The sequence below is a fragment of the Belonocnema kinseyi genome, chromosome 8 (genome assembly GCF_010883055.1).
Source record: "Belonocnema kinseyi isolate 2016_QV_RU_SX_M_011 chromosome 8, B_treatae_v1, whole genome shotgun sequence".
Lineage (NCBI taxonomy): Eukaryota > Metazoa > Arthropoda > Insecta > Hymenoptera > Cynipidae > Belonocnema > Belonocnema kinseyi.
Genome location: NC_046664.1, coordinates 101,936,420 through 101,946,920, shown reverse-complemented (window position 1 = coordinate 101,946,920; position 10,501 = coordinate 101,936,420). Strand labels below are relative to the sequence as shown.

The following is a 10,501-nucleotide window of genomic DNA, read 5'->3' as shown; positions in this document are numbered from 1 at the left end:
TTATACATACAGTTTCATTTGTCCGATAGCTTTAATTTGATTAACAGTACAGAAATTGACAGACATTTATTGGTATTTTAAATAGGCTTATAATTAGGTCAGGTATTAAATGTTGTGAAAATATTTTATTCTTTTAGGAGTGAAATCTGACCCTTCTTGTTATAAATATATTTAAGATTCATCAGGTTTTTTCAATCTTAATTACCACTGAATAATTTAAGTATCACTGTAATTACCTAATGAGATAATTCTATATGACTCTTCGATTTCCATAATAAATGTTTGTCCGATAACTTTGCTGAGATAATTCTGTAATCTAATTCTGCCCTCAGCTTATTCTTTTACTTACTGTCATAATTTCACTGCTAGATATAGAATAAAATTCCACAGATCTAAATCTTGTAGTTACAATCTTGACATTAAATAATTTTAAATTCGACTAATTTAATAATAAAAACTAATAATTGTAAAAAACTTATTAAAAATATTAACTTGTAGAAAATATCCACAAAGAGTATTAAATAGCAAAACATAAAAAAGGAAATATTTTTAATCTGCAAGCTGTCTGAAATATTCGAGAGTGAAAAATGTGCAGTATTGAAAATATAGGACACTCACAAGGAATGTTCCGCAATTTAAGTAAAATCTTACACAGTGGGGTGAAACTGAGATATGCGTTTCCTGTATAGCATTTGAGGCGAAAAACCCGGTTATTTAGGTTATAAAATCTTAAATGAATGTACTAATAAATTTTCTAGTAATAAAATATAATTCTGCATTAAATAAATAACCTTGTGTTTCTTCACAACAAAATTAAAGAATGGGAATGTTTGTTATCCAAATATGTTTAAAAAAATATTCATTTAAATTGATATGCTTTCAAAATTTCCAGCACTTCGGCGCCGTACTGGATTTTATTTCCAATTCAGGGTTTCAAATTTTAGGTGCTACTCAAACGCTATCCCGCTGTTTAACGTAACTCGCTAAATTTGAATTAGTAGAAATTTTACTAATTAATTCAGCACACCTAATTTTAATTGATGAATCAGTTATTTTCAGAATTTTACTAATTTTTACAGTAAAAATGCCGTAACTGAAGGTAATCAGTCATACCATAACTGTAGTGAATCAATTATAGAGTTAGAATAAATTGTCAGAGAAACAATTTCTAATTAAGATTTTATTTACATTCCAATATTATTTGTAATATTAAAGTATAACCAAAAGTTTAATTGAAAATTTTTCCTCAGGATATATAAGTTATAAGGTTTGTCAAGTACTAATAATAATTTAAAAATTATTTTCACACGTGTATTGATAAAAAGGTGTACATCTGTGTGTGAATAAAATGTCATGAAAGCTAAGTTTACTTTCGGAATTATAAAATCTTTGAAGCGATCACTATTATGAATATAACAAACAATATATATATTTTTAAACTTGCTAAGTTTCAGTTCAGAAAAAAATGTATAACACATGTATTTTCAAAGTAACAGTTCATTTTCATTGAATTTTAAAAACTAACTTATATTTAGTAAACAAAATTTCAATAAATACAAGTTATATCCATTCTTGCCCATCTTATGATAATTAATAAGTTGAATTCCTAGAACTGTTTTTTATGTCTATTTTGAATTCCGCGCTATCTCCACAACCCTAACGCAAGCGCAGTAAATCAAGGCGCCCAAATTGGTAGCAGACGACGAAAACCCGTTGAACTTGTACAGTGATAATTTTGGAGAGACTACAGAGTGTTTTGAAAAGCTAAACATAATTAGGGTACCTTTTTACGGAGACCTGTTGTGAATTAATCTTTGAATTAATTCGACACATCAATTTCGTATCTAGGTTATCAACCAATGAAATTTGCTAGAAAATAATCCTATAAAAAATATTAATTCCACCATTAATTCAAAACAGTCCTCCGTCAAAAGGTACTCTCAGATCATTTTCAAAAATATGCCATTTTTGTTTTTAAGAGCTCCGTAAGTTTAAAGCCTAATTTTAGTATATTTTAACCAGATTTACAAATCATCTTGATGAACTTTTTCAATTGGACGCAAATTGAAAATTTTCTAGATACTACCACGTAAATATATTAAAAACATAACCTCTTCAAATTAATGGCTCTCTTCAATACAAGTATAACTGATCAATCAGTTATATCAGTGCAGATATACAGGGTGTCTAAAACGTCCCGGGACGGTTGGATATTTCCTGAGGTAAAATATTTTTAAAAAATTGAAGATCATTAATAAAATAAATTTCCACGAGGAATTCAATGGTGAACTTCACTTTGACCTTGAAGTTGACCTTCATGGCTTTTTGAAGATCAACTTTGTTTTTTAAAATGAAAATCCCCTTTTTTACATCTCCAATCGATAGAGCGGAAAATTCTACATTCAGGTACGTACCCAAGTCATAGGTCAATTGTAACGTTCAAAGTCAGTTAGAGGTTATTTGAAATCAACAAAGTTTTCCAAGAGGTTAGCGCAATTCCTGAAGTAAATTTTAACGAGGAATTCAATTGTGATCTTCACTTTGACCTTAAGGTTGACCTTCATGGTCTTTTGAAGGTCAACTTTTTTAAAAATGGAAACCCCCTTTTTTACATCTGCAATCGATAGAACAGAAAATTATACGTTCAGGTATGTACCCAAGTCATAGGTCAATTGTAACGGTCAAGGTCAGTTAAAGGTTATTTAAAATTAACAAAGTTTTCCAAGAGGTCAGTGTAATTCCTGAAGTAAATTTCAACGAGAAATTCATTGCTGAGCTCTCTATTGATGTTGGTTACAGCGTTTTGAATATTGTAAAATCATAAGGGAATTTTGCACTAAAAGTTCCAGATGTTCTGGTGAGAGTTATGTTTCTCCCCGAAGAGTTATACAGTCCTATACCGTTTTTCGATACCTAAGTCAATACCTAAGGCGACACCATAAGTCCTATACCATTTTTCCATACGAATATTACGAATCGAAACTAAATTTACGTATTACGAGTACATACTTACTATTTTTCGCTAAAAGATTATTATGGCGCAAGCTAAACTTTCGGAACGAGAGAGGGTATCTGTATTAATCAGGCGTGGTTGGGGAGATCGAGTTCAATCTTATGATCAAGTTCGTTTGCTTTTTAATCGCACTTTTCGTAATGGAGAAGGGTTCAATCCTGTCTCAAAATCAACAATTGAAAGAACTCTAAGGCGCTTTATGAATCATGGATCTATCAAGGACCTTCAGAGAACTGGTCGGCCAAAATCTGCAGGATCTGAGGAGATGAGGATGGACATAGCCCAAGCATTTGTTGAAAGCCCACACCTTAGTTTACGTCGAGCTAGTGATGAGCATGACGTTGCTCCCGAAACAGTGCGAAATATTTTAAAAAGCATTCATTTCCATCCTTACAAAGTTCATCTGGTACAAGAGCTCAATGAAGATGATAATGATCGTCGGGTTGAATTTTGTGAAATTATGATGGACATAATTGATAGAGATCCTCTTTTCTTGTACAATACAGTATTTTCAGATGAATCTACTTTCACTTTAAAATGTGAAGTTAACAGGCAAAATTGTAGATACTGGTCCGACCCAAATCCTGATTGGCTGTTGCAGAGTCACACACAATATCCACAAAAGATTAATGTTTGGGCCGGTATCTTGAATGATACATTGATAGACACTTTCTTCATCGATGGTAATCTCAATGTCCGTGAATATGAAGAGCTTCTCAGAAACCAAATTTACCCAGAATAAGGGAGAATACAGGCGATAATTTTCAGAATATTTGTCTCCAGCAGGACGGAGCAGCGGCTCATTACGGTAGGGAGGTTCGAGCATATTTGGATACTTAGTTCCCTCAAAGGTGGATTGGAAGAAGGGGTGCAGTCGAGTGGCCTGCTAGATCTCCTGGTCTGACGCCACTCGACTATTTTCTTTTGGGATATTTAAAGAGCAATGTATACTCAACGCAACCGCAAAGCTTAGATGAATTGCAGAATCGGATTCTGCAGCAGGCTACTTTGATTTATAGGGAGATGATTCGTAATGCTGTAACTCAAGAAGCTCAAGGTTTTCAGTTCGAACATCTTCTCTGAAGCTGAGAGGTAAGAGGAATCACGCTAATCAAGCACCCCTAAACGTGAGAGGCAAGGGGACTCACGCTAATCAAGCATCCCGAAACGTGAAAGGTATGTGTAAGGCCGTAACCTTAAAGTTAAACAATTTCCAATAATGATATTTTAAATCATTATAGGCTACAATAATTGAATTCGAAAAATACCCTCTATTTGATGTCAATTCGAAAATTTAAGTGCTTAAACTTAAAACACTAACTGTTCTCAATTTGAAGAAAAAAAAACTGAATTTAAAGTTTAGAAAGTCTAAATCCAAATCACATGTATTCCAAGAATTTTCAATAGTACTAATTTGATAGTCCTAAAAACGGTTTATTAAGATATTTGGAAAAGGAGGGAAAAGTTAAAAAAAAAAAACGATAATACTGTGATCACTATTTTTCTTCTCAAACCAATTATGACAATGCACTTATATCATAATATTGAATACATTAATATTAGCATTAAAGTGATCAATGTATTGGAAAAGAACTAACTAAAGCGCTACGTGTGAAATGAAAGAGGAAACGCGGTTAGTATCCGTGATATTGTGATTGCGTGTGGCATATATAGATTTGGTAATTCGGGAGTGCATCGTGTAATTTTCGTCGTGTCTCCATACTGGATCATGCGCTAGCGGATTTGGTTACTCGTACCGGCGCGGCGTTGCGCCCTTAACTAAAAACTTTTTTATTTACCACTTTCGTTCCGAGATCCCGGTTACCCCAGCCCATGCTCTGTTTCCCCGCTCTTTCACCCTACCATTCATCCCCCGCTTATGCTGCCAACCGATTACGAGAAAAGTTTTCCCGAGTTTTAAAAGTGAGGCGGAGAGAGTAAGCGGGAGAAAAGAGCGATATATATATAGAGAGAGAATAGAGGAACTGAAAATTTATGAAAATACAATGAGCGTGTGCTTTTTTAGCGGACTTGATGCGTCGAATGGATTTTTTATGCTTGAGTGAAGGCGATCTATGGACTTCACGTAATTGAAACCGACAGTTATGAAAATCAGGATTAAGAAATAGTCATCCTTCCTTCTGGAAGAAGAATAACGGCACAAAAAAAGGTAGGCTTTTTTGAAAGTATGCATCTATATTAAAATTTAATTTTGTATTATGAAACATATTCGAGTATTATAAAGTATGGTAAAATTATTTTTACTTAAATTGAACAAATCTTGATAAGAGTTAAGAGGGGGTGAGGAGGGTACGTTTTCACACCTTAAATAAAAATGAAATAAAAAATAAAACTGCACAATCATAAATAAAGGGAAAATAAGCATTAAGTAGCCTGATATCTTGGCTGTGGTATGTGAAAAAGGATATTTAAATCTACAGTACATCAAATAGATTAATGTTAGTTTTTTTTCTAAAACACTGTACCTGTGCCAAATTACCCGTCACTTCGGGTAACTCAACGTATCAATAGTATTGTTTGATATTGCAATATATTTATGATTAATTAAATTACATGAAATGCATTTGAAGTACATAGCTCAATTGTGATAATGAATTTTTATCTCAAATCAATTTAGAGGAAACACATGACGGCAATAAACAACTCAAACCAGCACATAACGTGACATGTGATTCGCACTGATTTTCCAATGTTTTGTTGAAAATCGCTCACTTATTTGACGGATATCTTTTTCCTAATCATGAACTTAAATATTAAATAATAGAAAACTTCTTCATTAGTCAGGTCAATATAAAATATGAGTTATCTATCGATTTAACTTAATTCCTCTGGAAAGAACCAAAAGTTACCTAAAAGTATAATAAATGAACTTGTAATAAAAATCTTATGAAAAATTGAGTTTATATGAATTGGTTATCCCATATCTATTATGCACTAATTCAGGCCGTATAATTATTTTCGTTAGCTTAATTATTGTAGATTTTTGTAAATAAGAGACCTAATTTTGAAGAATGTTTGCTATTTATAAAACCCCAGGTCTTTAAAACAGTTCATAAGATCCAATAAATGGCTAAGTTGTTAAGTATAACAAATTTTAAAAAAACAGAGTGTGATATTTAGAGGCACAGTTTCAAATATTGTATGAAATTCTAGTTGGATGAATCTTTTCAAAAAATAAGCTAGAAAAAAGCTAACACTATTTCACGGCTAGCTGCAATTAGGTTAAACCTGAAAGTACTTGCACATCCAGTTCCTCTTTTGTACGTGTTTCGGGGATGCCCCCGTTATTATGAGCCAAGAAAAAAAATTGTACAGCTTCCTAAAATCTATTAAATTGTACCCTTTCCAGGTGTTTATACTGTTTAATACAATCAATTTTTTCAAACATGTAGAAAAAATTTATAAAAGTCGACTAAAATAGCATTCAGTTTAACGAAATAAAAAATGTAAAAAAAAAAAACGTTTATTTTTAGTTCACTGTCTATGTAAAGAACATTTCCCAGAGATTATTAGTTACAGTTCAACTGTAAAATTAATTGTTAATTTGATAAATAAAAAAAAACCTAATTAAAGATTTATAGTAAATATTACTCCTGAGTAGATAAACTTCACTTACAACGAAAGCAAATCAGTAAATCTTTAATTATATTACTAATTATACTGTCTATTCTTGAAACTTGCTAATAATCATATTAATTTTTCTGACAGAATTTTTATCAGGGTTATCTAGTTTTTATTTAGTAATTATAATATTTCTTCGGATATCGATCGTCGGACATATTTAGAATTTTCTTAATCCAATAGAGAATTTACCCAAAAACTCTAATTGCAAGTTGGGATGCACCTATTTCTAATCTATTTGCATATCCAGCAATATTGTGCGGAACATTCAGATCTCTTATAAGAAGTACGTAGTTTGAACTTTTTCTATCAAATTTAAATACCTAAGACTCCACATATGCACACCATTCATTAAAACGCTTAATACAAGACTTCTGAAAACTCGAACGATAGGATTCCATGAGTTAAATTTTAATTTGTGAATCAAAGTAATCGTAGATCCTATAGCGAGGCTAGATTTATGAACAGCTTCATATTTCGCCCGCACAAAAAAGTGCAGATTGGGTAAATGGAGTTCCCAGGTAGATATTACTGTGAACAATATCAATCTGAGAGGTTCTGTAAATAACATGTGGGTATTTTTACATTCTCATCAGAGAAGGTATTAGATTTGTGTAAAATTTGAACCTTCCCCCCAGTTTTTGTTAAATGTCCACGTTTGGAGACTCCCTGAATCCGAAAAACAGTTTTTTACTAATGTGTCTGCCTATCTGTATGTATGTCTGTATGTCTGTCTGTGAACACGATAACTTTTGAAAGAATTAATCTATCAGATTTCCTTTCGTACACTTGTTTAGTGTCCTAAACTAAAGGTCAAGTTCGTTAGCCAGCGATTTTGGACAAAAATTCGAAAAGTGGGAACATTTTGAATGTTTGAGACCACTTTTTTTTTAAATTAAAAAATTCTCTGTACGGTTATTCATAGTATTCAAATAGTCGAACACATTATCTTAATTACTTTTTTCAAAAAATAAAAAATTACCAGAGTGTTAACATTTACAAAATTCCAAAAAACACACGAAAATTAACATTTTATGCCAAATAACGTGCGATATGAAAAAAAGTCAAGGAAAGAAAAATTTTACTTTTTGAATGCCCTACGAGATTATCATAACAACTTTTTGAATTTTTTTAAAACTCAAATTTTGACAGCATACAAAATAATGAAAAATCCAAAAATTACATTTTGCGGCCAAACTGTGCAAAATACGGTAAAAGATAACTTTACAAAAATTGTGCACTTAAAAAAGATCTACGAATTTTTTTTCAACCACTTTTTGGTAGAATTCGTAGTTTTGGTTTTAATCATGAAAAACGCAATTACAGTAAAAAAATGTGCCCGCTGCGCGTGGGCACTTTCTTACCACAACTTTTCTCTTTTAATTTCTTTTTCGTCTCGTGTGTGGGGTTTTAAAAAATTTAACCTTTCATGTTTTTGATGCTATTTTTTATAATTTGAACTAAAAACAGAACTATCAAAAAATTGTTCGTGACAAATAAATCATTTTTGCATTCTCATCAGAGAAGGTATTAGATTTGTATAAAATTTGACCTACCTAGTTTTTGTCAAAAGATCCACGTTTTGAGACCCTTTGGATGCGAAAAACAGGTTTTTACGAATGTGTGTATCTGTATGTTTATCTGTCTATCGTTATGGCTGTCTTTATATTTGTCTGGCTATGTGTGATCAGGATATCTTTTGGAAAAATTAATCTATTAGATTGGCTTTTTGTACACTCTTTTAATGTCCTAAGCTAAGTGCCAAGTTCGTTAGTCAGACATTGTGGATGAAAATACTAAAAGTTAGCCCATTTTGAAAAATTTTAAATACAAATTTTTTCATGATTCAAAAATTCGGTGCACAGTTGTTCCTAGTACTTGATAAGAAAAATGTTACTTTTCGATCATATCAATTTTATGAATTTTTTCGAAAAATTCAAATTTTGACCGCACGAAAACTAATTAAACCTCATACTGCATGACTTCTTTCGTTACATCTACCGGTTCAGAGATGCCCTTATTTCCGTTGATCGCAATATTAGCTTTAGAGTAGAAATCTGTTGCCAATCTAATGAATTTAGACCCCCTTTGTTGTGTATCAGATTTCCAGGCAAAATTTCTAAAAAGTCATAGCTAATACCATCAGGACCAGAGGCCTTACCGTGCTTTGACTCTTTCAAGTTTGAACTAGTTTCATCAAGAGCTATATGTGAATCAAGATAATGATTTCGAAAATCATTAATCGTAATTGAGTAAGACTTTGGATCCCAGAATGGAAGAAGATATTTTAAGTATTGTTACTATATGTTTCAGTCTATATCATCTGCATACAAAGGTTTGAAATTATGGCTACTTACTATCTTTCAGAATTGTTCAGAATCGATTGCATTCCCAAGAGAATCTAATAAGGAATTTTTATCGTGTAAATCGACACACCATCAGGATTGAATTTCTGTTCTTCGCATTTCTTAAGTACTTAATTCAGCTCTATTTTGCTTTTTCTCCATTGTGTATCAAACCATGGCTGCGAACGACTCATAATAAGTTCATTAGTCGCGCTAACAATCATGTTAAGTTCTGTCGCTGTCTCTTTGTTATCATTAATTAAATTGTTTAAAAGGTCATCTATCGATAATATTACAGAGTTTATATTTAGAAGGTACTGAATAATTTCTTCAACTTTATTAGTAAAGTCATTATTCCATATAATAAAAGGGATGCTTGAACAGTTCGCATAAATTAAACTCGACTTATCTAATAACGTCAACGCTATAGGAAAATGATCCGGCCGAATTGGAACCCTTTACACTTGGAAACCCTCGATTCACTGAATTCCCACATTATTAGATCAAGCCAAATCTATAATTGAAGAACTTTTGTCTCTTAGTAATGTACATTGAGCTAGGCAGTCGGTTTTAGTTTCCCCATTCAGGATAAAAACCCCTTTTGGGCTTTTATCTCTAAAATGTAAGATTAATAATAATAATAATTAAATAGTACAATGTAATATATATATATAATTAAATAATAATGAATAATAATATTTACCGATTCAAAATATAATTTTTGTCATAAACTGTGCAAAATATGAATAGCAGTTCATAGTTCAAAATTCTTCAGCTTCCTGAAATCTATGAAAATGTATCCTTACCAGATGTATATCTTGTGTGTTTAACAAAACCGTTTTTAAAAAAAAAAAAAAATCTATTAAGGCCAATTAAATAGCATTCAGTTTGACAAACATCAAAATTTCATTCTTTTTTTAGGTTTTGTTTTTCTAGTTACTTATCGATATTGCAACTCATCTCCCTTTCTGAAATCTATAAAATGATACCCTCACTGGATATTTAAATTCTGTATTTGAACAAACATAAGCCGATATTTACTGATTTTTTCTATCATTTTTTGTTTTCTTTTTGATTTGTTCAGATACACATGATAATTGTCTGGTAAGGGTATCATTTTATAGATATCATTTTTTATATTTTTTGTTGTTGAAATTTTCGTTACATTTTGTGTATATTTTCATGGATTTCAGGAAGGGGAACAATTTTAATCTATGAATTGTCATTTCTACTTTTCTCCGTTTTCGAGAAAAATAAGATTTTGAATCGGTAAAAATGATACTTTTCAATTTTAAAGATAAAAACCAGGTTTCTCTTTACGCTGAAGCTCAGGAATCTTAATAGTCTTATGGAAAATATTTTTTTAAAAGTGAGTGAACTAAGAACAAACCTTTTATAGATATAATACGAGGGTGGATTGATAAGTTTCCGGCCTGACCAAGAAAAACAACGTTTTTAAGAATTTTTTTTTTTTTATTTCTCAACATAATCTCCTCCAAGG

General features: G+C 31.5%; 1 protein-coding gene across 1 annotated transcript in view; it reads left to right on the top strand.

The window, feature by feature from the left end:
• Positions 1 to 5,104: 5,104 nt before the first annotated feature.
• Positions 5,105 to 10,501, top strand: part of LOC117179092 — an 887,384-nt gene continuing 881,987 nt past the window's right edge. Inside the window, exon 1 of the mRNA XM_033370741.1 lies at positions 5,105 to 5,183. The gene's annotated coding sequence lies outside the window, so the exon portion shown is untranslated. The remainder of the gene's footprint in view (positions 5,184 to 10,501) is intronic.